Here is a 26,704-nt window from a genome sequence, read left to right on the forward strand (position 1 = left end):
AAAAGCATCATAGTGAACGGACCCTGTTCAATGTCCCGCTATCAGCACTGAAAAAGAAAAGAACATTTTTTCTATATCGCTAACAGCCCCTTAATGTTGATCCACACACACACACACACACACACACACACTTAACGGCTACCTATAAATCATTTCAACAATGTGACCCATCAGAAGACTGGTCAATAAGGGTCACTTTACAGCTCAGAAAGCAGTCGTAATGTTTCTAAGTAAAGTCTTTGCAGGAATCACATCTCAAGATATATGGGAAGAGCAGTTACTGAACTATCAAATGTTTGATGAGAATTTCGATACCCGTTTTAGAGAGATGGCTGTGTCACGATACCACTTTCGTCCATTATTGACCTTGTACACTACCATGTGGTGTATAAATTGCATTTCAGAATGCTTCGCATCTTTTAGGAGTTGTTGGAACTCCTGAGAAAGATATGAAGCATAACGATGGACATAACGTCTAAAGAAATTTCATCAAAGTAATGACGTTCATTTATTAGCTTTAATTTTCAAACTTTACTTTTTAATATTTTTCTAGCTGGTCCTAGAAAAATATTATTTTCAACCAGGCAGAGTTGGGGGAAGAGGGATGAGGTGGAGAAGTTGTGTTTTCTCATTTCTATAATTAGCCTGATAAACTATTATTGTTCTTATAGTCATATAAATTTTTTTCATTGGCGGTATCAAATAATAATAATAATAACAATTTTTCTTTATAGTAAAACAACCCTTTATTACCCATCAAATAACATACATAAATATATAGGGTGGTCATAAAATCAATTTCCCTCTTTGGAGACATCTGTAGCTAACCAATAAACGGAATGAGACCAAATTTTATATTGAGACTTTTGAAGGCAGGCGGAGATGAATTCCGCGAAAAGAGGATTTAGTACCAAAAGTCGCTGATAGGGGAAATTTTGGCGCTGGCGGAGCCGAAAGCAGTCACATATTTGCAGTAAACGCAGGTAAAAAGGATTATGCAAATTTTACTGTGGGTACGTGATGGCAGCAGCGCCACCAATTCCACTTAAAAAGGGATTGGGGACGTTCAGGCAGTTATTCGAATGACTGACGAATTGTGCTCAATATGCGTCCTACCTTGCCTCAGCGTATTTTACTTGTTAAGTTGGTTTACCTTAAACAGTGCAATGCCGTAGCGGCCCTTCAGGAATTTAGATGGCTTCATAACCTGCGTACAGGTTCTATGTCAGCTGTAGCACTGAGAGCTATGATTAAGAAGTTTGAAGAAACTGGAATGAAAATGAGAGGGTTACCGGTCAGTTCTTTCCGACGGCATGGCCGCCTCGATCCCCGGACATCACTCCATGTGACTTTTGTCTGTGGGAGTATTTGAAATCCATTGTGCATGATGTTGGTGGCGTTCTCAACTTGCATGTCTTGAAAGAGAACATAAAACGGGCTGTTATGAACATCCAATCCAACTCCTCACGCTCAGCTGTAGAGCATGTCGCACATCGGATTTGTTGTACACAAGAAAGGTCAGCACATTGAAAATCGTGTATTTGGTCCAGGCTCTGTCGGTGCCAAGTTATTTTGCCTCCTAGGCAAAGTTTACAAGTGCGCCCCTTATTTCACAAGTTGGATATTTTTTAAAATGAAATTTTAAATATAAAAAATAAAAATTATTTTGGCACGCTTTATTAACAATATACAATATGTATAATATACGAAAATCAAATTTTAATTATTCTTGTCTTCAATTTTGCAAAATTTTGAAAGTTTTGCACCCCTTCATGTCTTGCGCCCTAGGTGGTTGCCTAGTTTGCCTAAATGGTAACGTCGACCCTGGGTCCAGGCGACCCTGATTCTGATGAATAAAACATTATTTCCTGTGTGTTCAACCACTACCTTAATTTCTGTGTCTCTCGCAAGTTGTTGTTTTAGTTTAATTATTATTATTATTATTATTATCATTGTAACGCACCACATATCCAGCTGGAATGAGTGACGCGGCTGTCATCGAAATGTTATTATTCCATTTTATCTGTCTTTAATGTAATTATCCCTTGTTTTGGGCTCAGCCAGCGCCAAAATTTCCCCTATCGGCGACTTTTGGCACTAAATCTTTTTTTCGTGGAAATCATATCCCCATGCCTTCAAAAGTCTCAATATAAAATTTGGGTTTATTGGTTTTAGCTACAGATGCCTCCAAAGAGGGAAAGTTATTTTATGGCCACCGTGTACAGCACAATTTAGGAAATAATGCTGCATTTTCTCACAGGTGGTTCAGTTCAGATTCCAATTCATATCATACTTTGCACAGTATGCTATTCATTTAGTAAAACAATTCCTATAATATTATTGTAACTATCGCAGTAATACTTTGCAATTATAGTTAATTACCACAGTTTCACAGGATAATTAACATGATTACCTCTGAGTTCATATATATATATATATATATATATATATATATATATATGAACTTTTATGAAGAGAGTGAGATTAGCATACACTGTGTGTGTTGTTTGGTACTTTTTATGGATGGAATGTAGGCGTTGGATGCTGGTAATTTGTGAAGTGTATATAGGTGTTAATGCTATATTAACCGTGTTGATATACTTCCACAGCTCATGTTTAAATGTTCTATAACTGTCTATGTTTTAAATTTTGTGGTAGGTTGTTGAGTAGCGTGGGTATGAGATGTGATCTCACTGCAGATGAGTTGTTGATGGATCTAGGGCGTGTGAAGCGTTGTGATGGGTCGTGTTATAATAATAATAATAATAATAATTTTATATTTGTCCAAGTTATAGAATATATGTAGTGATAATCTAGAATGGTATAGTTTCACTTAAACAGAGTAATTCGCTCAGTGAAAAATAATCTCACATCCATATTTTAACTGCATCCAGAGATAACTTTCAGTGAGCACTCGGCTACTAGATAACTGATAGCCTCATGGAATGATAAATATGAGGAACAAAATGCGTTATTTAAATAACTGTCGCGTGCAAACAAATTTTGTAATATCGTCGTCTTCTTGAATTCATATTATTCATAAAATGATCATATCATCGGAACGTAAAGCAAAATAGCCTCTATTATCCATGATACGTTTTGTGGCATTCCATAATGACTTTAGATCATCTGTGGTATTATCGCACCACAGATTCGGAGACTACACATAACTTTTTCAAGACACTTGACTCTTCCGAAAAATTTACCGAAAATCATGGTCTATTTCAGAAAAATAGACCGTGATTTTCACTAGAGTCTTCGTAGCTTAGTCGGTATAGACGAAGCCCTTTGGTCGAAAAGACCTGGGTTCGATTCCTCTAATACGTGAGAGACCTTTATCTGGTCTCTTTCGACTAAAGGTGAGTTAGACGGTCTCATACGGCAGTAGAGAGTTTTCCACCCGGAAACTCGTGTTTTTCTCCCTCAGAATAGGCAAACCAGCCCATGAACACACACGGATTATACGATCATAAAATATGTACTTAATCCCTCACTAGGAGGGCTCAACCTGTCCTAAGGGACGGTTGAGGAACGGGGGGGGGGAACTCATGCGAATAAATAAATAAATGACTTTCACTAGCATCCATGCCTATAGTAGGCTTCGTATGAACAGACTGTTGGTTGAAAAGTGGAGATGCTAATCCACTCAACCAGCCAGGAAGGATTATATGACAACTTGTATAGAGAGAGTTATGCATATAATGCATATACACGTGATATATTAAGGGGTTAATTAAAATTAATATAATAAAATACGACAATTTTGTGTAAATAGTCAACACGGAGATGAAATCAATACAGAGAGAGAGAGAGAGAGAGAGAGAGAGATTATCGTAATTATGAAAAGACGAATGACAAAGTAGACTTTTAACTGATGGGATATAATTTTATATGGCTAACGAACAGCGAGAGATGTTACCTCGTACAGAGATTGCCGTGGATTCATCGGAGTACACGCTAGAGTCTCCAGATGGAACGTGATATCTTAGAACACGTATTTTCTTAACGCATACGGCGAAACAGGTTCCTCTAGTTTAATTAACAGTGAGGTACTTAAGAGTTGAAGCGTGCTATAAAGTAAAATGATTTTCTTCCGTAATTTCTAACCGCCTCTCTCTCTCTTTCTGTTCCGAATATTTCACGGCAACGAATCCGCAATGTGTAAAGAGGATAAATTAAATGGCATGAAATTCAAGAAAGCAGAAGAGACGACACGCTAATGGATTATGGCGGCTATAGAAGAAATAGAGTGTGGGAAAAACACACGTGTTTGTCAGTGAACGCACTCCTTTATTATCCAGTCAGATTGGCAAAGACGGCAGACACCTGCCAGTGGGCTTCCCGCAGTGACAACTATCACGGCTTCCCTTTCGAGATGCGCGCAACGGAACAACAACAATGAGAAGCAAAGACGTGACAGGGAGGTTTATGAGGTGCGAAGCATTTTACCCCCATTGTTATGTAGAGCTCGTTTTCGAAGGAAATTAGCTTCCAGCAGGAAGTGAGTTCTCTCCATACAATGAGAATAACGGAAATGGAATCCTTCTAATGTTATGCCGACTGGAAATATGACTCTCTACGAACTCAATTAACTTTTCCTTTAAAGGCTTATTTACACCTTTTATGGCATTAGTCTGTTTTTGAAAGCTTTTTTATTTTAGAATTGGTTAAGAAAAATTGGATTTGTACTTCAGAGATGTTAATATATTGAAATAAATAAAACCCGCAAGGCTGCCTTCCCGCAATACTCGTGTGTCATAAGGTGAAGCCTTCATCAGTATATCACGTTTTGCTTGGTTTGTGATATTTTCTGCAAACTTAAAAAGAAACTGTTTGATTCACGTCACTAGGTTACTATGACAACCAGATATCAACTGTTTGAAAACATTTTCTTTCCTTATTAAATCAATTTATCGCATTAGAAATGATTTGTAATTAAATACTGCGAGCATTTGCTCTTAGATCATAATTCATACCAAAATTCAACTGTTAATATGATTATAATTGCGCCAATGTTTTTTTTTTTTTTTTGCATTCACAGCACCTAGTTTTAATTCACTACTTTTACTGACATGACTTCTATTATTTCAATGTATACTGAAGAATGATATACATTTGGAAACCACATAAAAGCAGCATTCAATACTTCTATTGAATAAATTTAAAAGATGAACATGCTCTTCAAGTACCCTCGAATTATTTCTACTCGGCAACGAATATCTTTTTGAATATAAATAAAAAAAAAAGAGAAAACACTTTGCTGTGGTAGCGAAACTGAATAGTTAATTAAGAAAACGTCATTGGTTTTGTCCGTGTAGGTAGTGAGAATAACATTGATTGCTTTTATGGAGAAGCTCAAGAGGACTTTTGAGCATCAGCTAATAAAGGATCGCTAGCAGTCGTCTCCTCGTAGTTACGACTTTGCTCGTAGAATTTCGATATTATGGATGATACTCTAGAATCGCCTCTTTAGATAGTCTTAACGGCTACGTGAAGGGTCCTTGTGTCCCGCATTAGACTAGGTAATCACGCTCTAGTCATCATTCAGTGGAAATTAGCGTGCTCGTTTTACCACCAGTGATGGCATAAAATTTGATATCCTCTCCATTCATCACGGTTTCTTTCGAATAAAAAATGGTTCCAAAATTACGGTAATTCTTCTAAAAAGTAATTAATTTAAAACCTTTTTTTTTGGTTTTGAGGTTATTTTTAGATAAAAAATTTCTTTATGAAGGTTTTAGTGCCGAACTTTTGTCAACCGGAGATTTTATGAGCATAGTTTTTTTATGAGTAAATGGGTGGATGTACTTCAAGGTATTTTTGATAGCATTATTGATGATAAGACAAGGTAATTATAGCTCTTTTGTCTTTGAGTATCATTAACTGACATATGATATGTTAAAGCAATAAATGGAAATTTTGAAAATTTACGATCTAAAATGTTGAAAATTAGAAATTTATAATTCACAAAGTTTTAGGAAATTGCTGTTTTGGATTTTGCTGTTTTTGTAAAATGTGACTTTATGAAGATTTCTTTTCTTCATCGTCTGTTTTCTTAACTTCACTGATATTCTAATTATTCCTACATCTATCGACGCCTTAAAGGTTGCTTTCCTGCATGGTTTATCTGCAATGAAAGGAAGCTTTCATCGTATTATAATAATCATTTCTCTGTTTATTGAAGTTTGAATTTATGATATTTTTACCTCATTTGCTTTCGTAATTAGATCAATTATTAGCAAAGATAAAACTAAAATCTACTTATTTACATTTTATTTAGCGAATTTCTCCACATCTCCAAATTATTACTCCCACAGTTCTTTACCGTGGAGAGACATGTCATTTTCCTTATTATTTGTAAGCATTGTATTCCCTCTCGGTGGCTCAAGTAGACACCAACTAATCCATTGGAATCCACCGGGAATAGATAACATAGTACGTATGATGATTACCAACTTCTCTGAAAACTTGTCTACTCTCTGGAGGATGCCAAAGAAAGAAGTTTTTTTATTTATTTATTGTTTTGTTTTTGTTTGCTAGCGTTTACTGTGCAAGATTATCGGAACCAATGTTCGCTTGGCTAGAAATGTCCTGGTAGTAAAAATAAACGCAAGACATACATTACTGTTGCGTAAGATTTCATCATAGTTTCTGTAGCTTTCATGTTATTTCTAAAGTTTGATAACAAGTACGGACCGCAGGTGTTTATTAGAAAAATACATCTAGGAAATCCTATATTATTATTATTATTATTATTATTATTATTATTATTATTATTATTATTATTATAGTAGTAGTAGTAGTAGTAAGTGATTCGTCAGCTATGCCGGTTCCGAGTCCAGATAAAATTTGAGGGGGGGGGGACTGAGATGGTGCCGTACCTCCCCGTAAAAGGGAACTCACGGCCGTGTATCATCATACGATATTTATTATTATGAAAGCTACTAGCTGATATGTGCAGATGCAACAATTTTCGTTATATTAACGTGTTTTGTTGTGTCTGTACAACGCAATACAAGATGAGACAAAATACATTATAATAGTGTAATACAAAAACAAAACAAGAAATGCAGTATCATATGTAATAACTATTCAACAATGCAATACCATACGCAATACAGTGAACAATGAAAATAAACAATTGTAAACTCCCCTTATTCACTATGGACTAAGTAAAAACTATCATTCGAAAGGTTCTACATTAGTGATTATAAGTTATGTTTCCTTAGAGTTATCTTAGCATTGTAATAATAGAAAATACTTAAAATTTCCAGGCGGTTAGAAACATTCGTATAATCATTTCCATTTAGTCCGAATTAGAAAAAAAAACTTTTTTCTCGTTCCTTGCTAGCTATCAGTGCAACTTTTAAGTTCATTGATTAAAAATGTGTTTTGATATGTTAGTTCATCAATGTCAACGCTACATCAGCCAGCAATGTACAAATTCATATTTTCGTAGCATAATACTTCTACACCAATCCTTATTATCATGACGTAACAACTCCAGGGAGTCCAAAGACTCATCGAGGGAAGGCACCTACTCTACAACTCTCCATCTTCACCAATCCATTCACCGCAACTACCTTCCTCATCTACACCAACACCATCAACCGCCTACCATAGTATTTCATAGACAATCACAGACATCCTTGCCCACGGTGGGAGTCAAACTCGCAGCCTTTTAGGTGGAGAGCGGATACGTTAACCATTAGGCCAACCAGGCCAGCAATTAATATTATCGGTTGCATAATATTTTATGAGAAAATTAACTTTATTATCTGTAAAGCTAATATTCGATTCTAAATCTAAGAGATTCTTCCTAGTTTTAAATCATTGCCAAGTGCTCCAACAAAACCAACAAACTATTCGAACGAGCTTTGGAATCCAATATTAATGAAAGTTCATCATTAAATTCTTCCTTGAAATTTTTGGAGTATACCATCGTTTTATGTACGACCTGCAGAATAGTTTGACTACCTTTCGTATCTTGGCTGAAGGCACTAAAATTGTTTTGTATGGAATTTAATATTGAGAATCAACAGATATTACAGAATATCATGAATTTCATCGTCCTCGTGATTGTAACAATTATGTGCATCAGATAATTCAATGACTGTCTTTGATTAACGTTAATTGTTTACCACGTGCTAATCATAATTGATGGTTTGCATTATTAGTTTTTTTTTTATTTTCTTCAATACTGAAACTGCATTTGTTATAATAGATACAATATTTCTAAAAAGAAACACAACCCTTTCATTTTATTATGAGAACTCGACATCTGTCGGCGCGCATTGAACTAGTACGTCATAAACCAAAATTTATTATAATTTACTTGGATAACAGTAATTCATATATGTCCGGTTGTTAACAGATATCCAATCTCATCGATTGTTAAGCTAAATGTTTCGCCACAAAGTTTACGCTGTGATGTCTCGTTGATATCACAGCACACTGGGTTTGTTAGGAATGTCATTATATCTATCTATCGCTAACTATAGCAATCAATACATTTTGCAGATCTTCAGAGTTACAAAATTTATCTAAGGGAAACACATTCTATGTTTTCATGAAATTACTGCAAGTTTCATGATTGTTTTGTTAAAATATTATGCAATTTTTGATCAAGAATCCAAATCAGTCTTAACATCGATAAATTCATTTGCAAGTGCTGGTACTCTATCATGAGTTTTCTTTCCCTCTTTTGAATTTTATCAATTTTATTCAGGCTTTTAAGATGGCTATGTAAAATGTTTGACGATCTATAATGATTTTTGCAACATTGATAGTTCAAACATGTTTGCGATGAATAGGGAAAAGGAGGAAGGTGTGTTTGTTTCAAGATATTTAATTTTACTGCTTACAAGTACCACAAAGTTAAATGTAATCAAAATATAATGCAAGGCAGTCGAACTACTGATGTATCCACATGATATGTTTACGTGTCTCGTGACAATGTGGATACATTGTTACGAGACTCGTTTAGAGTCAGAGTGATTTATTCAAACAATGAAGTATTATTTTACAAAATTAGTTAACAATGAAATTGTTACAACATCCATTTGCCTTAAAATGTTGGAAGCTTTTTTTGTCCACTTGGTTAGAGTATAATAAATTTAGTTTAATCCTTTATTCAAGTGTGAGCAAACAAAGTTTGCTCCTGAAAGTATCTTCAGGACTGAGGCAACTCGTGGTAAAGGTGGACCAAGAAGGTGAGACACCTTTTGGCAACTCGTATAAGTAAAGATAACTTCTCTATTGCTTCCACCTTGGTATCACCACCTCTGAGTCTGGCTTCCACTGACGAGATCTCAATAAAGGTCGAAACCGGTCTGGATAGTGGCCCTTCCCTTAATGCATAGCATTATACATGTCCGCAAGGAGATGTGCTTTGCATTATGGCAGTATCTGAGACAAGGAGTGATGAGAGCTTGGTCCACCTTTACTACGAGTTGCCTCAGTCCTGAAGATACTTCAGGAGCAAACTTTGTTTACTTACACTTGGATAAAGGATTAAACTAAATTTATTATATGCCTAAAAATATTTACAGATATTCTAAAACAATTAAAAACGTACTTGATCTGTTATGATAATGAGTGACATGATCTCATAACAATGCTTTCGAAATGCTAGTTGATTGGATATCACTAAGCTGACCACTTCGACCTGCAAGCAATAAAGTAGCATTTTATTAAAACTGATCATTATAAATAGTGGGATGTCACTAGTAATGTTTTACTAGTGATGTTTAATGTTTAAACTAATGTTTAACACATGCAACTTATTTGAACTGCGGATGCAATACAGACATTGTAAAGAAGAGTAGCACTATACACGAGACAGTGTTCTCTTTCTCTTCACCATCATGTACCAATTGCATCCGTATTACGGAACTCTTTTCCTCGCATTCGGTCGTGAATTACCAACATGCTTAGACCCATACCGTAACGTTAAGCACAATAAAAACAATCATAATTACTTTATGAAAACAACATACCTTGTTAGTTTAACAATTCGATGTTCAATTAACGTCCCCGAATAAATTACAACCTGTCTTCGTTCTTGTCATCAGATAAGTAATCTGCGCAAGAACCTCTCACGCGCTTAGCAATAAATATTGGACACGGTTTTAGAAGGAAGGCTCACACTCGTTTCGGAACACATTCCAATTTAACAGGAAATAAAAACAGCCGAAAGTAAATTAAATGATGCATCAAAAGAACGAAGAAATAAATTACTTGGTAAGACCAACGAATTTAAATAATAGTCATGCGGTATGCATTCGCTGTAAGTGTACATTAATGTCTTTATGGTGAGGTTGACATTAAAAGATGTCCGGAGAACAAAATGATTACAATTAAAATGGTGCACTTGAAATGTGTTTTTCTGGCATAACAATAAATTGAGAAACTCAACGTCTTGATAACAAAAGACACCACGCTTTATGCTGCTTAAGAAAACTCAATTTCTTAAAGAATAAGAAGAAAATTGTGCTCATATGTCGTAAGAAAGACTGCATGTCGTCCATTGGACGAAGAAATTGCCTCAGGGAGGTAAACGCGTGTAATTTACATAGGAAATGTGCCCTAAGAAAAACTGAACATATTAAAGGTTATTTATACACAAAATAGGAACCAAATGTAGTGAGTGAAAGAACTTCGGTTAAAGGATCTGCTAACATGCTGACGACTGCGGATTTTAGCATCCAAATTTCACGTTTAGCGTCGCTTCCCATTGTATTCTTACGTGAGCAAATCTTGTTTGTTTCGAACATTACTTATTTTTGCATATTGGATCGGTTAATCTCTTGCACCGTTAGTCGGTTGTTTTTTTTTTTTTTTTAGGTTATATCAACATAATGGCTCAGCTTATTACGTCGATATTATACAGTGAATAGTTTCTGAATGTACTCTACATTATAAACTGGAGAACGACAAAATGAGGTACTGTACAATTGGCTAAACAAATTTCGAAATCTCGAAGGCTACAATGTAAATATTTCTTTGGTTGAATAGACTGATACATCTCGGCATGCGTGTCATGCAGTGTAAACACATTTACAGGGAAAGATAACAATTAAACTAACTGATAATGTTTATTAATTGCATATACATGTATATGGTATACACTGATTTCATACGTAAATATATTTTTGATTTAATAATATAATGCGAGCCTTTTGATGAGTGAACTTATTAAAGTGTGAACTTATTGATCATCACCGATTTTTACTTTTTTTCCTGACTTCTACACATTTCAGTACTTTGTCATTCTTTTCCTACTTCAACCTCTTCGATAGAAAAGTGGCTGTAGCTAACACAGGAGTGAATCCACTTGTGAAGTCTGCAAAGGAAGAAAAATAAGAACCGTCATCGTGATTATCCCAGTCAGTTAAGAAACTTATACATAAAAATAATCTGAAAAGAAAGTTCCTACTATATGGAAGCTCCCTTGGGGGAAAACACAAATGTAAAAAAGCTATGTATGAAAATAGCTAAACAAAACCAGGCGAAGATTTAGGAGGGAATATATGAGGTTAGTCTGAAAACTTCTCGACCTAACAATGAAAAAACAATGAAAATAAAACAATGATTTATATTTTCAAAATTATTTTTAATTTTCAACATAATCTCCCTGAAGACTAATACATTTATTCCAGCGATACTCCAGCGCCATTATTCCGTCCCTGTACTGGTTCTCAATAAGATCTGCAAAATACCCCTCTACAGCTGCAATCACCTCTTGATTCGAAGAAAAACGCTGACCAGCGAGGAAGAGTTTTAGTTTGGGGAAGAGATAGAATTCAGAGGGAGCCAAATCTCGGTAACAAGGTGGATGTTCCAACAATTCAAACAGAGTTGTATGAAATATTCATAGTGAGGATCCCTTAATTTTCCCATTACCAAAACCTCTTTGTGGAGAGGTGCATTGTCCTGATGAAAGATGATTTTTTCCTTCTGCAAATCGAGTCTTTTCTCACGATGCTTTTCGTCTAGTCTGGTTAAAATATCGGAATAATATTCCGCTGTTATTGTTCTACCCTTTTCAAGAAAATTAATAAAACAAATGCCTTTAGAATCTAAAACAGCAATGCCATGATGGAACCGACTTTGTCATCTTTGGCATGGAACAACCGGCTTCTGTCCACTGCTTTGACTGTTTGGATTCTAATGTGTAATATTGAATCCAAGTCTCATCCATAACAATAAATCGACACACAAAATCAGTTTTATTCTTGTTAAAACGCTCCAAGCACTTTTTAAAGATTTTCATGCGAGTGCATTTTTGATCTGCTGTGAGCAAGTGCGACACACATCTTGCGCAAAGCTTTCTCATTTGCAATTCTTCATGAAAAATATATCCTACACGTTCTTTTGAAATGCCTGTAGTCTCAGCAATTTCACTCACTTTTGACTCGCCGGTCATCCAATGTGCACTTGATCAATGATTTCTTGTGTTGTTACAACTTTTTGGACGTTCTTCACGTGGATCATCTTCAAGCCTGGTACAGCCACGTTTAAACTCGGCAGCCCATTTCTTAATTGTCGAAAACGAAGGAGAAGTGTGCCCATAAACTTTTATGAACTTCGAATGAATTTCTTTGGGCGTTAAACCTTCTTTTACAAAGAATTTTTTAATCGCGCGTCAACTTTATCCATTACAAGCGATACAGACAATACTTTTGCTTCAGACAGCTGTATAAAACAAACTACTTGATAGAATGACTTGCAATTTCACATGGATGCTTATGACGGATGTACCAACTTAGAAAAAAAATCTTGCCGATAGTGTTTCCACCTATGTTAGAGGATGAGAACTTTTCAGACCACCTAGGTAGAAGAATAAATATTACGAAAGCAGAAGAAATTTTTGAAGACTTGAAGAAACTTAGAAATGAAAAAAAAGTGCCCCAAATATGGTAAAAGAAAGAAAATTTGAAGAAAATGATGTGTTGTATATCAGAAGGAATACTTTGAAAGATTATGAAATGAAATATGCCATGAAAATACAACGGTAGAAAACATTCAATAGGAATGCACTCAGCAACACATATCAATACTTGAGGTAAAAAGAGCCATCAAAAACCTGAAATGTAGAAAGGAAGCCGGAGGAGTAAATGATATCCAAGCATAAAATCTCAACTACGGAGGTATAAAAGTTTAACAGTGGTTGCACCGCATAATTTAGAAGTTCGGTTAGAGAGTCGAATTATGGAAGATGTGAGTGGAGCTCTCATCGTACTGATTTATAAAAAAGGGGGAAATGAAACTGAATTCAAAATTCAGATTCAACTCAAAAAAACACTTGATAACGCAAAATCAAAACTGATTGAAACAAATTAAATTAAACAGAAGAATTTTATACAAAGCAACGTATGCATTAGAATTAAGTTAAGGTCCACATCCATGATTCATATTTGTGTAAAATACCGTACGTTTCCATTTGAAGCTTTCCGTTCTCATTTACCTAATAAAATCTTTACAAATTCGGTCTCCTTTGGCTAATAGAGATGATTTTAATACCCTTACCACTGCTTATATATATATATATATATATATATATATATATATATATATATATATATATAGCCACTATCTTTATTCCTAAAGGGCGCGGTCATTTCTAAATCCGGTTTTTATTTTTATTCAGTAGCCATTCTTTTTGTTCAGTGAATTGTGTATTAAAATGCTTTTCGTAGAAGAATCTGGACGCTATTCATCTATCTTGAATAAACTGTTGCGAACAGTATTGTGGGAAACGAAACAACTATGAAAAGAAGGTTTTGTATATTAAACTCGTTACTCGGATCATTATTTAAGTCTTCTGTCTAAGTTTGTGAGCTAGTTCATTAGTCATGTCCATGAATATAAACAATATGTCGGAAGAGGTTGCAAAGCCTCTTGATCCAGCAGTTTATCACACTGAAGAGCTTTCCTTGGTTACAAGAAAAATGATAAAGAAGATGAAATATGAAAGGAAGGCGTTTGTATGTGTGTTAAGAGTTTTTAGGGGCTTTTTTGTTCCCGTTTTCAGCTCAAAGTATTTTAAAATTATTACCTCTTGTGGTTGGAATAAATGAATAAATTAAGTATTTTATGAACCATTCAAATTATGTTGTACCCATTATCCCGTTAAACTACGTCCAAGATTTATTTATCTTTTGCTTATTTATTTTTAATAGGTGCATTCTATATGTTGTACAGTATTGTACTCTTGTGGAAGTGGCTGCAGGTACGTTCTCATGACCAGAATATAAATTCATCAAAATTTCCATTGAGCCCAGTAGATGGCGCTGATTCGCAATATATATCCGGTTATCATTGGATAGAAAACCACAGCTATCATACACGCTCATTTACGTACTGGGATCCATATTTTCCTAATTTAAAATTAGTTTTTGTAAATTTTTATTTTCTTGATTTAAAAGCTCTAATTCCATAAACGTTTAGCTGTTTAGAATGTGAATTTTGTTTTTTATTTCTCTATTTGTTCGCTTTTTATTATCACTGGCATAGATTCATTGAAGAGCATGTGTGTGTGTGTGTGTGTGTGTGTGTGTGTGTGTGTGTGTGTGTGTGTGTGTGTGTGTGTGTGTGTGTGTGTGTGTGTGTGTGTGTGTGTGTGTGCGTGCGCGTGTGTAATATTCTAATCACTGGATTATTAAATTATAACATGAAATACTGTGAAGAAGGAAATATTTGATTATTGGAATGTGTAGTACATGTTTCGTGTACTAATGGAAAGAACTTGCGGTGTTTATAAAGGAAACAGAACTAAGCAACTAATAAAATATTTCTTTATGCTCATACTTATCATAATGGGAAACACCAGTTTGTAACTGTGCGAAGCAAATCTCATGAATAATGTAAAACTCCGTCATCACCAAAAACAAGTTGTTTTTTTTTAAATATAAAATAAGGTAATTTTTGACTTATTTTTATAAACTTTTTGCTATGTTAACAGTCGCAGAAATTATCTCATTTGAAATATAACTCAATTCCAACGCAGAATAAAACAAATTTAAAATTATAAAATATCACAAACGTGCCTATCATAGACAATTACAGATCATGACTTCTAAGCCAACCAAAGTTGGCTTAGAAGCCATGCAGAAAAGCATCTTTTACAGGAGTTAGATGTGAGGTAACTTTTTCTCCCTGTATTTGAAGCAGTTCTGTAAAATAAAATGTAACGAGTTTCCATTTGTTTCCTTAAAAGTTTTAAAAAAATTGAAAAAAAGGTCATATAATTAACATATTAGACAATCCATGATTTTCACTTTAATGTCTATTATAAATTATTATATTTAAAGCTAATACAAAACATTCACAATATTTATTTTATAACACTAAATATTAATGTTGATTACCCGAATGCCTTTTGGAATCTGCATCTATATTCATAAATTAAAATTATCAAAAATAATAAAATATTGAAAGTAGTAAAAATCAAATTTAGCAATAAAACTTTCATTAAATAAGTAATGATAATGTTAATTTGTTTCTGGAAATTTGGAATTAGCAAATTTATATGAGCATGTGGAAGTAATTGTAACCAGTCAATGGAAATTAGAATTAAAAATATTTTTAAAAATACTTTCTCTTTTTAGCGTAGTGAACGATTTATTTTGACATGATCCAAAAATAACTCCTGTGAAATTACAGATCAAGCATCATCTAAAAGGATAATACATCATTTTCTTTATCTTTTTACACATTACATCATCACCGACGCCATCTAAATATGCAAATTTCATCTTTGATGATGTTTACGATTATGTCAAAGCAAACTTGGATTTTTTTTTTTTGAGTAATTTGGTTTACGAAGGATAGAAAGAATACGTAGATGGATTGCATAGGGGAGGGCTAAAAAATTAAAGAAATGTTTATACTGAAGGAAAAGAGAAGTCTGTAGATTTATATATTTAGTAGTCTGGGGTTTATTGTGTATGGATCTATATGTCTGAATAATTAATATACTACTTCTTCCTTTTAATTCAAACAGTGGATTAGCTGTTCAAGAAATTTAACGTGAGTAAATTCACTGTATTTTCTGGTCTCTGTAAATATAATATGAGAGTGATGACTTAAACATTAGTAAAGATGTGCTAATATCGAGGAAAGACGACAGCAGACGTTGAATAAAAAAATTCTTGTACTTGTTATCATAACTTTTTATACAGTGCCTACATATAAGAAAAAATTGCTGAGGAGCAAGTCAAAATTGAATAGAATATTGTTCTCGACACGAAGGCATTTTACATATATTGAAAGAGACGTCTCCATAGAAAACAAAACAGGGAAAAAAAAGAGCGTAGCAAATGAGCCAAAAGCATCCGTTATGTTCTTTGAGAAGGTAGTAATCAAAGCACTGATTTCCAGGCGTGCATTTCAGAATGAAAGAAAGAGCACTGTTGGAAAAAAACAACAGAAAAATTACAACAAAAAGTCTGAAAAATCTTTTCCCTATTCGCAGCACAGGAAATTTCTATTCCCCTTGCTGAAACTAATTTTCATTTTCTATCTTCTGCCTCGGACGAACACAACCCACGCAAATATCCATCTTATTTGTAAGCGGGTTTTCATCGATATTTGTGCTACCGGTCGTGTGTATGCATTTGATAGATTACTGCCTCTGTTTTTCTTCCACCGTCTGTGCGTCTAAACCAACAGAGAAAGGCGAACAAAATCGGATAGCCTTATTATCATAAAAGGAATTGGAATAGAGAAGATGGCCAGCTCTCTCTCTCTCTCTCTCTCTCTCTCTCTCTCTCTCTCTCTATACAGTGCTTTACGCAGACGACAGAAAAACGGGATAGAAATGAAATACTAGTAAATATCATTAGTGTCTAAGGTGGGAAAAAAAAGAGGTTGCCATGGTAACTTCAAAACATTTCGCCGCTATCATCAACCGAAATAGGTAGTCGATAGATGTTTTGTGATTAGCGTTGTGATTTCGTGGAAAATGTTCGTAAATATCTCCGGTTAATGCCACCCGTTTAAAGGCATAGTGTTTACTTTAAAGTGTATATTTGGATGTAGGTTTGTGTCTGTTTACGCTGCCTCCAGACAGAATTTCAATAATTTGCCTACAAGGAAAAAAAAACTTAAAGAGGATTGGTTCATGATTATTTCTATAGTTATCTAAATTAAAGTGTTACACAGAAAGGAAATAAGTTTGTTGCAGCACCAAAGAATCTTTAGGAGGAGCTCTTCGATACAACTATTATGAAAGAATAATTTTATTAAAAGCTAAATCCTTGGTCCATATTATTACAAGCCAATATTTGAAGCTTTTTCTGAGAGCTCTTCGTTATTATTATTATTATTATTATTATTGTTGTTGTTGTTATTGTTATTTGCACGGCTATTCTGTAGAGAATGTTTCTCAGACCATTTTCCATATTTTTATATTAAGATAGGGAATGTTTAAAGGTAGATGCTATGTCTTCAGAATTTTATAAAATACTAAGATAAATTTTTGAAAAAAAAAGTTGCATTATTATTTACTAGAGAAAATAAAGTAATTCGCTTTGGTTAACCCTTTAACTTAGTATCAATGAGGTCATTTATGTTTCAAACAAATTATCAAAAACTGTTTTTATTATTATTATTTTTATTTAACTTGATAAAATATACATTAGAAGATAGGTATAAAAATGCTATTTACATATTATAAGTATATAAGTATATATGAGTTGAAGCTTAAGGGTCACATTGCAAAAGTGGCTAAATCAGCTCATCAAATCACTTGGTTACTGAAGAATACTTTGACGAGCAGAGACAAGCAAGTTATTGTTCCTCTGTAACGCCTTGATAAGATCCCATCTTGACTACTGAGTCCAGGTCTGGTCCCCTGGGTTTCTTCTTGATGGGAAGGAGGTAGAGAGGATCCAGAAACGAGTAACCAAGATGATAGCTGATCTATGGAATGAACCTTATGAGAACAGGTTGAAGATTTGTGGGTTGCAAAAATTGGTCGATAGGCGGAAAAGGGGTGATATGATTGAGACATTCAAATTACTGAAGGTTTCTATAAGATTAATTCAGAAGATATTTTTGAGAATAGGACTGGTAGTGGGAAGACTTGGGGCCATCCATGGAAGCTTGGTAAGAGTGTGGTTAGCTGGGGTGTTAGAGCTAGGTTTTTTACTTGGAGAGTGGTAAATGAGTGGAATAAGCTGCCAGAGTCTGTTGTGGGTGCCGTTACTGTGAATGAGTTCAAGGCGAGGTATGATAGATACTGTGTGAATGTCGAATAGTTGTACTTGATATGATGTTTAGGGCCTCTCTCGATGAGTCTAAGGACTCCTTGGAGTTGCTCGCAATAATAATAATTTTATTATTATTATTAATAATAATAATAAAAGAAGGTCTTCTAAAAGCAACACCAAATAATTCCGATTACAAAAAGGAACAGCAAAATATCCGATATGTGCGCTGGAAAAATAAACCTTTGCATGGCCAATTTCCTTAGAGATACTGAGGAAAAATTGACGTGAATAAGACATGCCAATGGCTATAATACGGATAGATTAAAAAAGAAACAGAAGGAGTTATTCTAGCAGCTCAAGAACAGGTATTACAAACGAATTCAATCGAAGCAAAAATTTTGAACATCAATAATAACACAAATGCAGATGATGCGATCAGAAAGATGAGGCTGTAGAACATCTAATCAGTGCCTGCAGCAAAATAGCTCAAACTGATTATAAATACTGCCATGATCAAGTGGCCAAAATAGTTCATTGGCATGTATGCAAAAAATATGGCTTTCCTACTTCTGATAACTGGTGGCAGCATAAAATAGAAACTGTACTGGAAAACGAAACAGCAAAAATTCTCTGGGACTTTAGAATACAAACTGATCGGCATTTGGAACACAATACACCTGACATCACAATTATCGAACATCGACAGGTTTGGATTATTGATATCGCAGCACCCAGTGATAACAACATTAACAACCAAGAACTGGAAAAAATTACTAAATATCGAGATCTGGCAATCGAAGTTGGCCGACTGTGACTTAAACACACCAAAGTCATTCCAATAGTTATCGGTGCACTTGGTGCAACTTCAAAGAAGCTGTCCAACTATTTACAGCCAATTAAACATCAACGAAGTGACCCCATATGACCTACAAAAAAACAGCATTACTTGGAACAATCCATATTTTACGACGCTACCTGACGGACCATTCTTGGGTAGAATCGGAATTGTTCTGTATAGCCCAATTTTTGTTTATATGATATCTTCTTTTGACTATGTATCAATTATGTGAATAAAATGATAATAATAATTACAGAGAAAGAATATATTACAGAGGAAGGAAGATTTTCCTTTCGGATATACAATAGAAAATGCAACAAATGAATCAACATTACAGTTTAGTTTCACTCTTAGTTATATTTCAAATGAAGTGTATTGTCGTCAGCAATGCCGAAACTGTTTTATTTGTCAGTTATAGATAGATAGATACATAGAGAGAGAGAGAGAGAGATGCAAGATGGATCTCATCACCGGTATGAGACTACCACAGCCGACCGCTTAATGGAGGCCTGAAGTGGCTTGAAAAAGTGGCTTACTGGAGGCCTAAAGTGTCTTTGATCTCTCGAGAAGTATTCTCGGATTATAAAGGTGGAAAGTAGCCTCCCCCCTTGTAGTGCATTCTGGATAACACAAAGTAATCTACTCAATGAGAGTGTTGTAATTCTTTCATAGGACTTGACGACTATAGGTTACACGATAGAGGTAATAACCGTGTGCTTCCTGCGACTTTGACGTCAGGAATTATGGTCTAATCCGAGAAGATATATCAACTCAAGGCTCTTAAATGTCCACCAAACTGATATCCAATGACTCATACAGTGGATGATACTCAATGGATCCACGAATTTTCCCTCTTTCCGGGATACCTCTTGATTTCTAACACCAACTTCCCTAAATGTGGAATAACTTGCATTTAAAACGCTGCATTCTCTACTAACCAAACCTTAATGAAAACATCTTGAGTACTTAAGCACAGATCTCTGGAAAAACTGTCACAGATGTGTATAAAATTCATCTAGTTCTAGCTGGCCTAATCTTGTTCTTCCGCATCATTACCCAAGCATCATTCTTGGTGGATTTGACAGACACCATTGTTTATCAGGATACCAAGATGGAAACATGCTCAATTTGACGTAAAAAAATAACTGAACCAGAATATAGATTTTGTTTATTCCAAGGACATCCCAGGCTTCCAATCGTCTCCATCGAAAAGAAACACAAGGGCAAAAAAAAAGGACAACTGGATTGGATTGAGGTCACGAATAACTAGTTTTTCACATTCTCGCATTAAGGTCTGGTCTTTGATAAGACTTGATTCCATAATTAGATCTTCAACAAATTATTGCATATCACATTAGTATTAATGCCTACGCAAAATATATCATCCTCCTAACTCTTTATCGGCGTAATGAATATGCTACAAAAGAGATGAACAGAAGAGTGCAATCCAAGTCTTCTTTCACATGAATTTGGGAAACACATTTTACACAAACGCCTTATATTAAATACCGAACAGTATACTTAATGCGTAATGGCTATTTTAAAACCTTGGAAAGACTTATCTCTTTCTATAGGAGATGGGCCTTTCCAGTATCGACCCGATTCTTTTGTTAATCATCAGATGAACCACAACCAAGCTATGAAATTTATTGGAGCAATAAGATCAATACCAACATAGCTTTCAACACTTATGGAAGCTAGTAAGTTGGTGCTGATGAAAGCGTTTCGGTTATCTATCAGTAAAATGACTGACACTAGTGATTTATCTCTACATGAAGAACATTTCTCACACAGCTAATCAGAAACTTACTAGACGACTTTACTGGCGAAAAGGTGCACTGCCTAACAGCTTTTGTATGTATCCTTTGATGGCTAGAAACTTTGTTAGTAGCAGCAACCACTTTCATTATCGCTATTCCTGATTCATCCAGCTAAACGGTTTTGAACTTTCCAGCACATCTGTGGCTTAGAGTTAACTACATGAGGATAGGAAATTGTTTGTTTTAATGTATAGCTGTTGGGATTTCTCTATGGGCATTCACTAAGCTGAATTAACTAACCTTTAGCCTACCCAAAGGTACTTAATAAAATAATAATATTATTATTATTGAAATAATAATTGAAATGTAAGTGATAACTTGTAAACTTTAACGACTGTTAGAATAATTTTTACCACATAAATCTAAATACCGACGAGATATTTTGTTTTCTGGATTTAGAAACTACACAGCAGTGGCAACGCACTTAAAGATATTTCAGGTATTACATACGATAGAAGATAACTTTAAAGCAGCGATATGTTTAGTGCATTTTACCCACATAAAATGTAAGAGACTGACGTCATATTTTAACATAGTGGATGTGTCGCTTTTCCCATGCGAGCTTTTTTTTCAACCATCCGTTCTTCAATCCCATTACCGATCTTTCGCTATAACACAAACCAAAAATGTGTATTCTTTATGGGAGAAGTAGGCAGCCTAACAACGAGTCAATACTTTACCTTCTGATGCTTGAAATTTGCATGTTTATGAAGAAGAAAACAATAGGCTACAAAAGGCAAACGTCCTTCGAGAGAACTACGAAGATGAAACCCCAGAAGGAGATTTCCTCCCCACTTTACACTGACATCGATTATGTGCCCAAAGATCTATAATCTTTTCTCCTTTCTAGCACCACTTTCCTGTTTCCCCCCGACTATAAATTGAGCTAAAATTCTATTTTGTGCGTAGTACAGAAACTGGCTTCAAGCCAATACCGAGTCCTGCATTCAAATGATGTTATTATCTGGTACTCTATTTGCACAGGGCTTCTTTTTCTTTATTCGCCTTCGTACTCCTTCTTTGCCGCTTTTTGGTGCTTGTATCGAACTGTTTAAGAGAGGCGAATCCATTGTTCGCTACCTAGCGACTCTATGGAACCACTGTCAGCTGTTTTCAATGTTTGAGTTATCAGTAGATATTGATGTGTGATCCTTGCTCGACCAAACACTTTACATTTTAATATTTGATTGCGAATTACGTGTTATAAAATATCAGATTTGGCATCGATAGAATAGGTTTCTGATGTTCAGTCGATATTTCTTTGGGATAAATGTTAAATGATTTAAGGTACTATTACAATAAAATTATAAGTTTAGGTAATAAAATTTGTCGAAGGTAAAAATAGGGCTGAGCGCTGTAAACGGTACACATAACACAACACATATGAGTAAAAGAATGGATTAGGAATTGAGTAATTTTAATTATTATACGATATCTAATTTTTAAGATATCGCCAACAATGAATTCGGTATTATTCAAGGACAGTTTCTAAACTTCTATTTTTCAATAACTGTTTTGAGTTTTTTTATTAAATATTACTTAAAACATATCTACACTTAGAGTTAACGAAATTTTCACATAGTCTAAAGTGGTATCAGGGAGTGTTGAAATATGTGTTTAAAATGAAGATGGAGAGGGTTATCTATTGATCGGACTTCTGAATAGAGAGATTTTTCGCGTTTCATCCCATTGTGTGACCAGTATTCTAAGGCTGGATGGATTTGGGATTTATACCATTACCGGTGAGGAAACAACATTTTGAATATTTTGGACAACAAGTGTTTTGGAGACGGAAGAATCTCCAAATGCGATGTACTTTTTTTAATTTATTGTTTATATTATTTACACTTTACTATTAATTGTGGAAAGCGACCGAAATTATTCGATATAATGCAAGTAATTAAGTAGCATCTCGTTGCAACCTAAAATATTCCTGTATTATTAATTATCCTGTAATATTCCTATATTATTAATTATAACAAATTTAACATTTTAAGTTAGTTATTGATGAAAAAGGTAAATAAATTACACTATTAAAATTTAAAATATCATAATTATGATAAATGTTTCAGAACCTTTCCCACAAAAAAACATACATAAATAAAAAAATATTAAAATGGGGATTCCATCTGCTTCTAGACTCTTCAGATAAATATATATTTTAGGTACACTCGATAGTAAAATTTCGACACATTGATTTTTTTACTGCTTAGACTTAACTTAATAGTTTTGTACTTAGTTCAAAAGCATGCATACTTTACATGCACTTAACATACATATTTTACAGGGATAGTTTTCGTTTTATTGCGAATAGGACTACTGCTTGTAGGATCCCCATGGTAAAACTTATTGGCTTGTCATAGGAGAGTATGAACAGTCTTAGAATATTATATGTTATTTATTTAATACGACTCTACTTTGAATGCAGTCTAAATTGCATATTGTTTCAAACATACAAGACAAACACATAGAAATTGGCAACAAATAGTTCTTTATCAGCAAACCACGATTAATAAACTTTATTCCAAAATACTGAATATAACTTGGTCCTCGCCGGAGAAAAGACTGCATTTTGTTTGTTGTGCCCATTTCTTTGTCTTTCACATATGCTTTGGTTCACACACTCTAGGGATTTTCTGTGGGTCAGAAATTCTCGAAAATTTGGTATAATATTTCTTTTGTATTGCGCAAGGTGCCTTTTTGAAGAAATGGTTAAAAATGTTTACCTAGTGGATAGCTAAGGCGATTTTGGCTTTTTACAATTGAAATGCTTTAGAAAATATTCTGTAGTGAAGAAAAATGGAATAAGAAGAACTATTCTCTGCTTACTTTGTCTTTTGAAAACACAATAAGTTGCTAAGAGTACTTCCTTTTCTTAACAAATTAAGGAGGACCAGCATCTTTCTTAGGGGAACTTAACATACCTTTTTTATGTGACTCACATCCGAAATGTTACAAACCTATAGTACATTATTTATCATTTTTCTATTTTATTTTAAATTAATAAAATAGAAATATAGAAATATTTTATGGAATTTAGAAATCTTGCTCAAAAATAAACAAAAAAGCATTTTAAATTTCTTCATACCTTTAATAAGCTGAATGATACATTTATACCTAAAATTAGAATTTATCTATTTCATATATAAGCATTTTTGAATTTAACACAACTAATCTTGATTTTTTTTTTTTTTTGAGTGAACATACATATATAGATCGGCCGTGAGTTGTGATGATTAATACCCTTGGAGGGTAATGGATGGCAATGCTGTAGCCAATGAAGTTCTAACTGAGGCTTGGCTATTGCTGTTACTCTCCTGCTGATCAGAGCTTTAATAGCTCAATAACATCTCTACACTGTCCTCTACAGATAACGGGGAAGATGAAAAGCATTCCCCTTTAAGACGGTCCTTATAAGGATAAGGACAATTAATCTTTATATTCAAATATAAAACACCAAAAGACATTTTAACTGCTCATAAATTCTACCCTCACTGTAGCTACAACAGATAGCGGGGAATATGAAAAGCATCTTGCTTCACCTCTAAAGACATTAATGTCAATTGTCACAATTAATCTTGACGGAAAAGATTTCGATTATGGGTTTTGACTTTTGTAAGTGATACTTGTTGCAGATGAGTTCCGACGATCTCGCAATTTCATGCCAGTGCTTTTATCCAAAAAACTATGAGTTTTGCAGAAGTGCTGGCCAGGCTACAACTGCACGATAAGCATTTTTCCCCCTGAGCTTCTGACATGTCGCATTGATAGACATGGAAAACAAATAGATGAGACGATATTTTAGGAAGTATATCGTGAATTCATCAGACTTGGCGACCTGCTTAATAACAACTGGCCGGGAAAGGTGAAACTTTATGATACGTTTCCCTCAGTAAGTGTCACAGGCGATGTCGTCGCTAAAATGGAGGAACAGTTGGAATCGGTGATCTCCACTCCCTCAGATTTTGAAGGGGTCCGCGCACGTAAGAAGCCAGAACAATTGTAGAACCACTCAAAGATAATGAAGTGGAATAAGAACACAGTCGGAGGCCTTCAAAGATAGAGGGTGCCAAAGGCAAATAAGAAGTTATGCTGATGTGGCCCGTACAAACAAGTCAACACAGAACAGAATCAGTCAACAGCACCTACAAACCTGACAGTTGCTATTACGGCCTCTTTAGCAAACAGGCTACAAGACTTCAACATGTCAAACCCTTCAGTAACCTCCATTAAAGATTCCTACGCGAAACACAGGCCATCCTCACAGCACTTATAGATGAATAGAAACAAACGTATTCCAGCCTCTCTTCAGATCGTTGCATGGAATGCAAATGGCGCAGAAACAAAATTTTGGAGCTCCAAGATTTCACCTATAGACATCAACCAGATTTTCGTATTACAGAGACACATCTAAGACCCTCTGAAAGCCCTAAAATAAGTGGTTATCTCCTATATAGAACCGACAGGTTAAACTACAGAGGTAGCGGCACTGCCATCTTCATCAAAAATTATATCAAACACCATTCTGTAAACAACCCTTCAACCAATAACCTTGAGGTCACAGGCGTGGAAGTATTCACTAGCTCGGCTGGCAGACTGAAAATCTACTCAGCTTACAACCCACCCTTAAGAACTCTGCTGCATTCTGATCTAAACGCCATCTTCGGCGTCAGAGAGTCCACATTATTGTGGGACACGTAAACTCCATTTGGAATTGTAGAACCACCAACAAGGATGACTGCATCCTTTCCAACTACATAAGATCAAACTATGCTATTGTGGCAGGCCCCACCGAACCAACTCATCTCAGTACGTTTGGCACTGCTGACATCCTGGATATAGCCATCCTACAAGATATTAAACTTCAATACATTGAACATGTTGTCATCTGATCATAACCCAATTCTACTACAGCTGGGGAAACAAGAACACCTGTCTCCTCCTTCTCAATCATTTATATCGTGGGAAAGATTGTCAAAAGTACTCCGGGATTGCATTGGACCTTACAAGCCTCACCCAACAAATTAACTCAGCTATAACGGCAGCCACCTCCTACAAATCTGTACCCAAGTTTGGTCGTCTGATCGAAGACATTATGAACTTGATCAAAGAAAAAAAAATAGAACAAGGAAAAGATTTCACAACACCCCCGCGCCACAAGACAAGACAGCTCTTAAATAGACTAAATGGGGTAATGAGAGATACACTCAAAGCTCACAGAGACCAATTATGGGGGAAAAAATTTGTCTCTATCTCACCTACTGATCACTCTATCTGGGGACTACTCAGAAAAATCAGAAACAAAGGCAGATCCCTTCCCCTTATACTTTCTGACCAAGGCCTTGTTCACACAGACGTAGAAAAGATAGAAGCCATAGCGAAAAAATTTAGAAGAGCAGTGCAAACCTTCATATGAAAACTTAGACTTCGATCACTTGTATAAAATCCACAGAGAGGTCAGACACTCATGAAAACTTCCTGATACCGGTGCTGACCCTATTGCACCAACGTTACCCGCTGAAATATATAATAGTATTAAAACTTTAAAGAACAAAAAAGCTCCTGGTCCAGATGGCATTACAAATAGGGTGATCAAGCTGCTGTCCCGAAAAGCTGTAGTGCATCTGACCAGTATAATAAATGCAATCTTAAGGTTTCACTATTTTCCTCCAACCTGGAAACAGGCTGATGTAATCCCAATTCATAAGCATGGCAAGGACCTGCACATCCCCCATAATTATCATCCAATCAGCCTCATCTCCAATCTGGGTAAGGTTGCGGAGACGATCATCCTCTCACGACTTCAAACTTCAGTAAATGAACTAAACATC

The sequence above is a fragment of the Typopeltis vanoorti genome, chromosome 25, assembly GCF_054136105.1.
Source record: "Typopeltis vanoorti isolate ZY-2024b chromosome 25, IOZ_Tvanoo_1.0, whole genome shotgun sequence".
In the NCBI taxonomy this organism is placed as follows: Eukaryota; Metazoa; Arthropoda; class Arachnida; order Uropygi; family Thelyphonidae; genus Typopeltis; species Typopeltis vanoorti.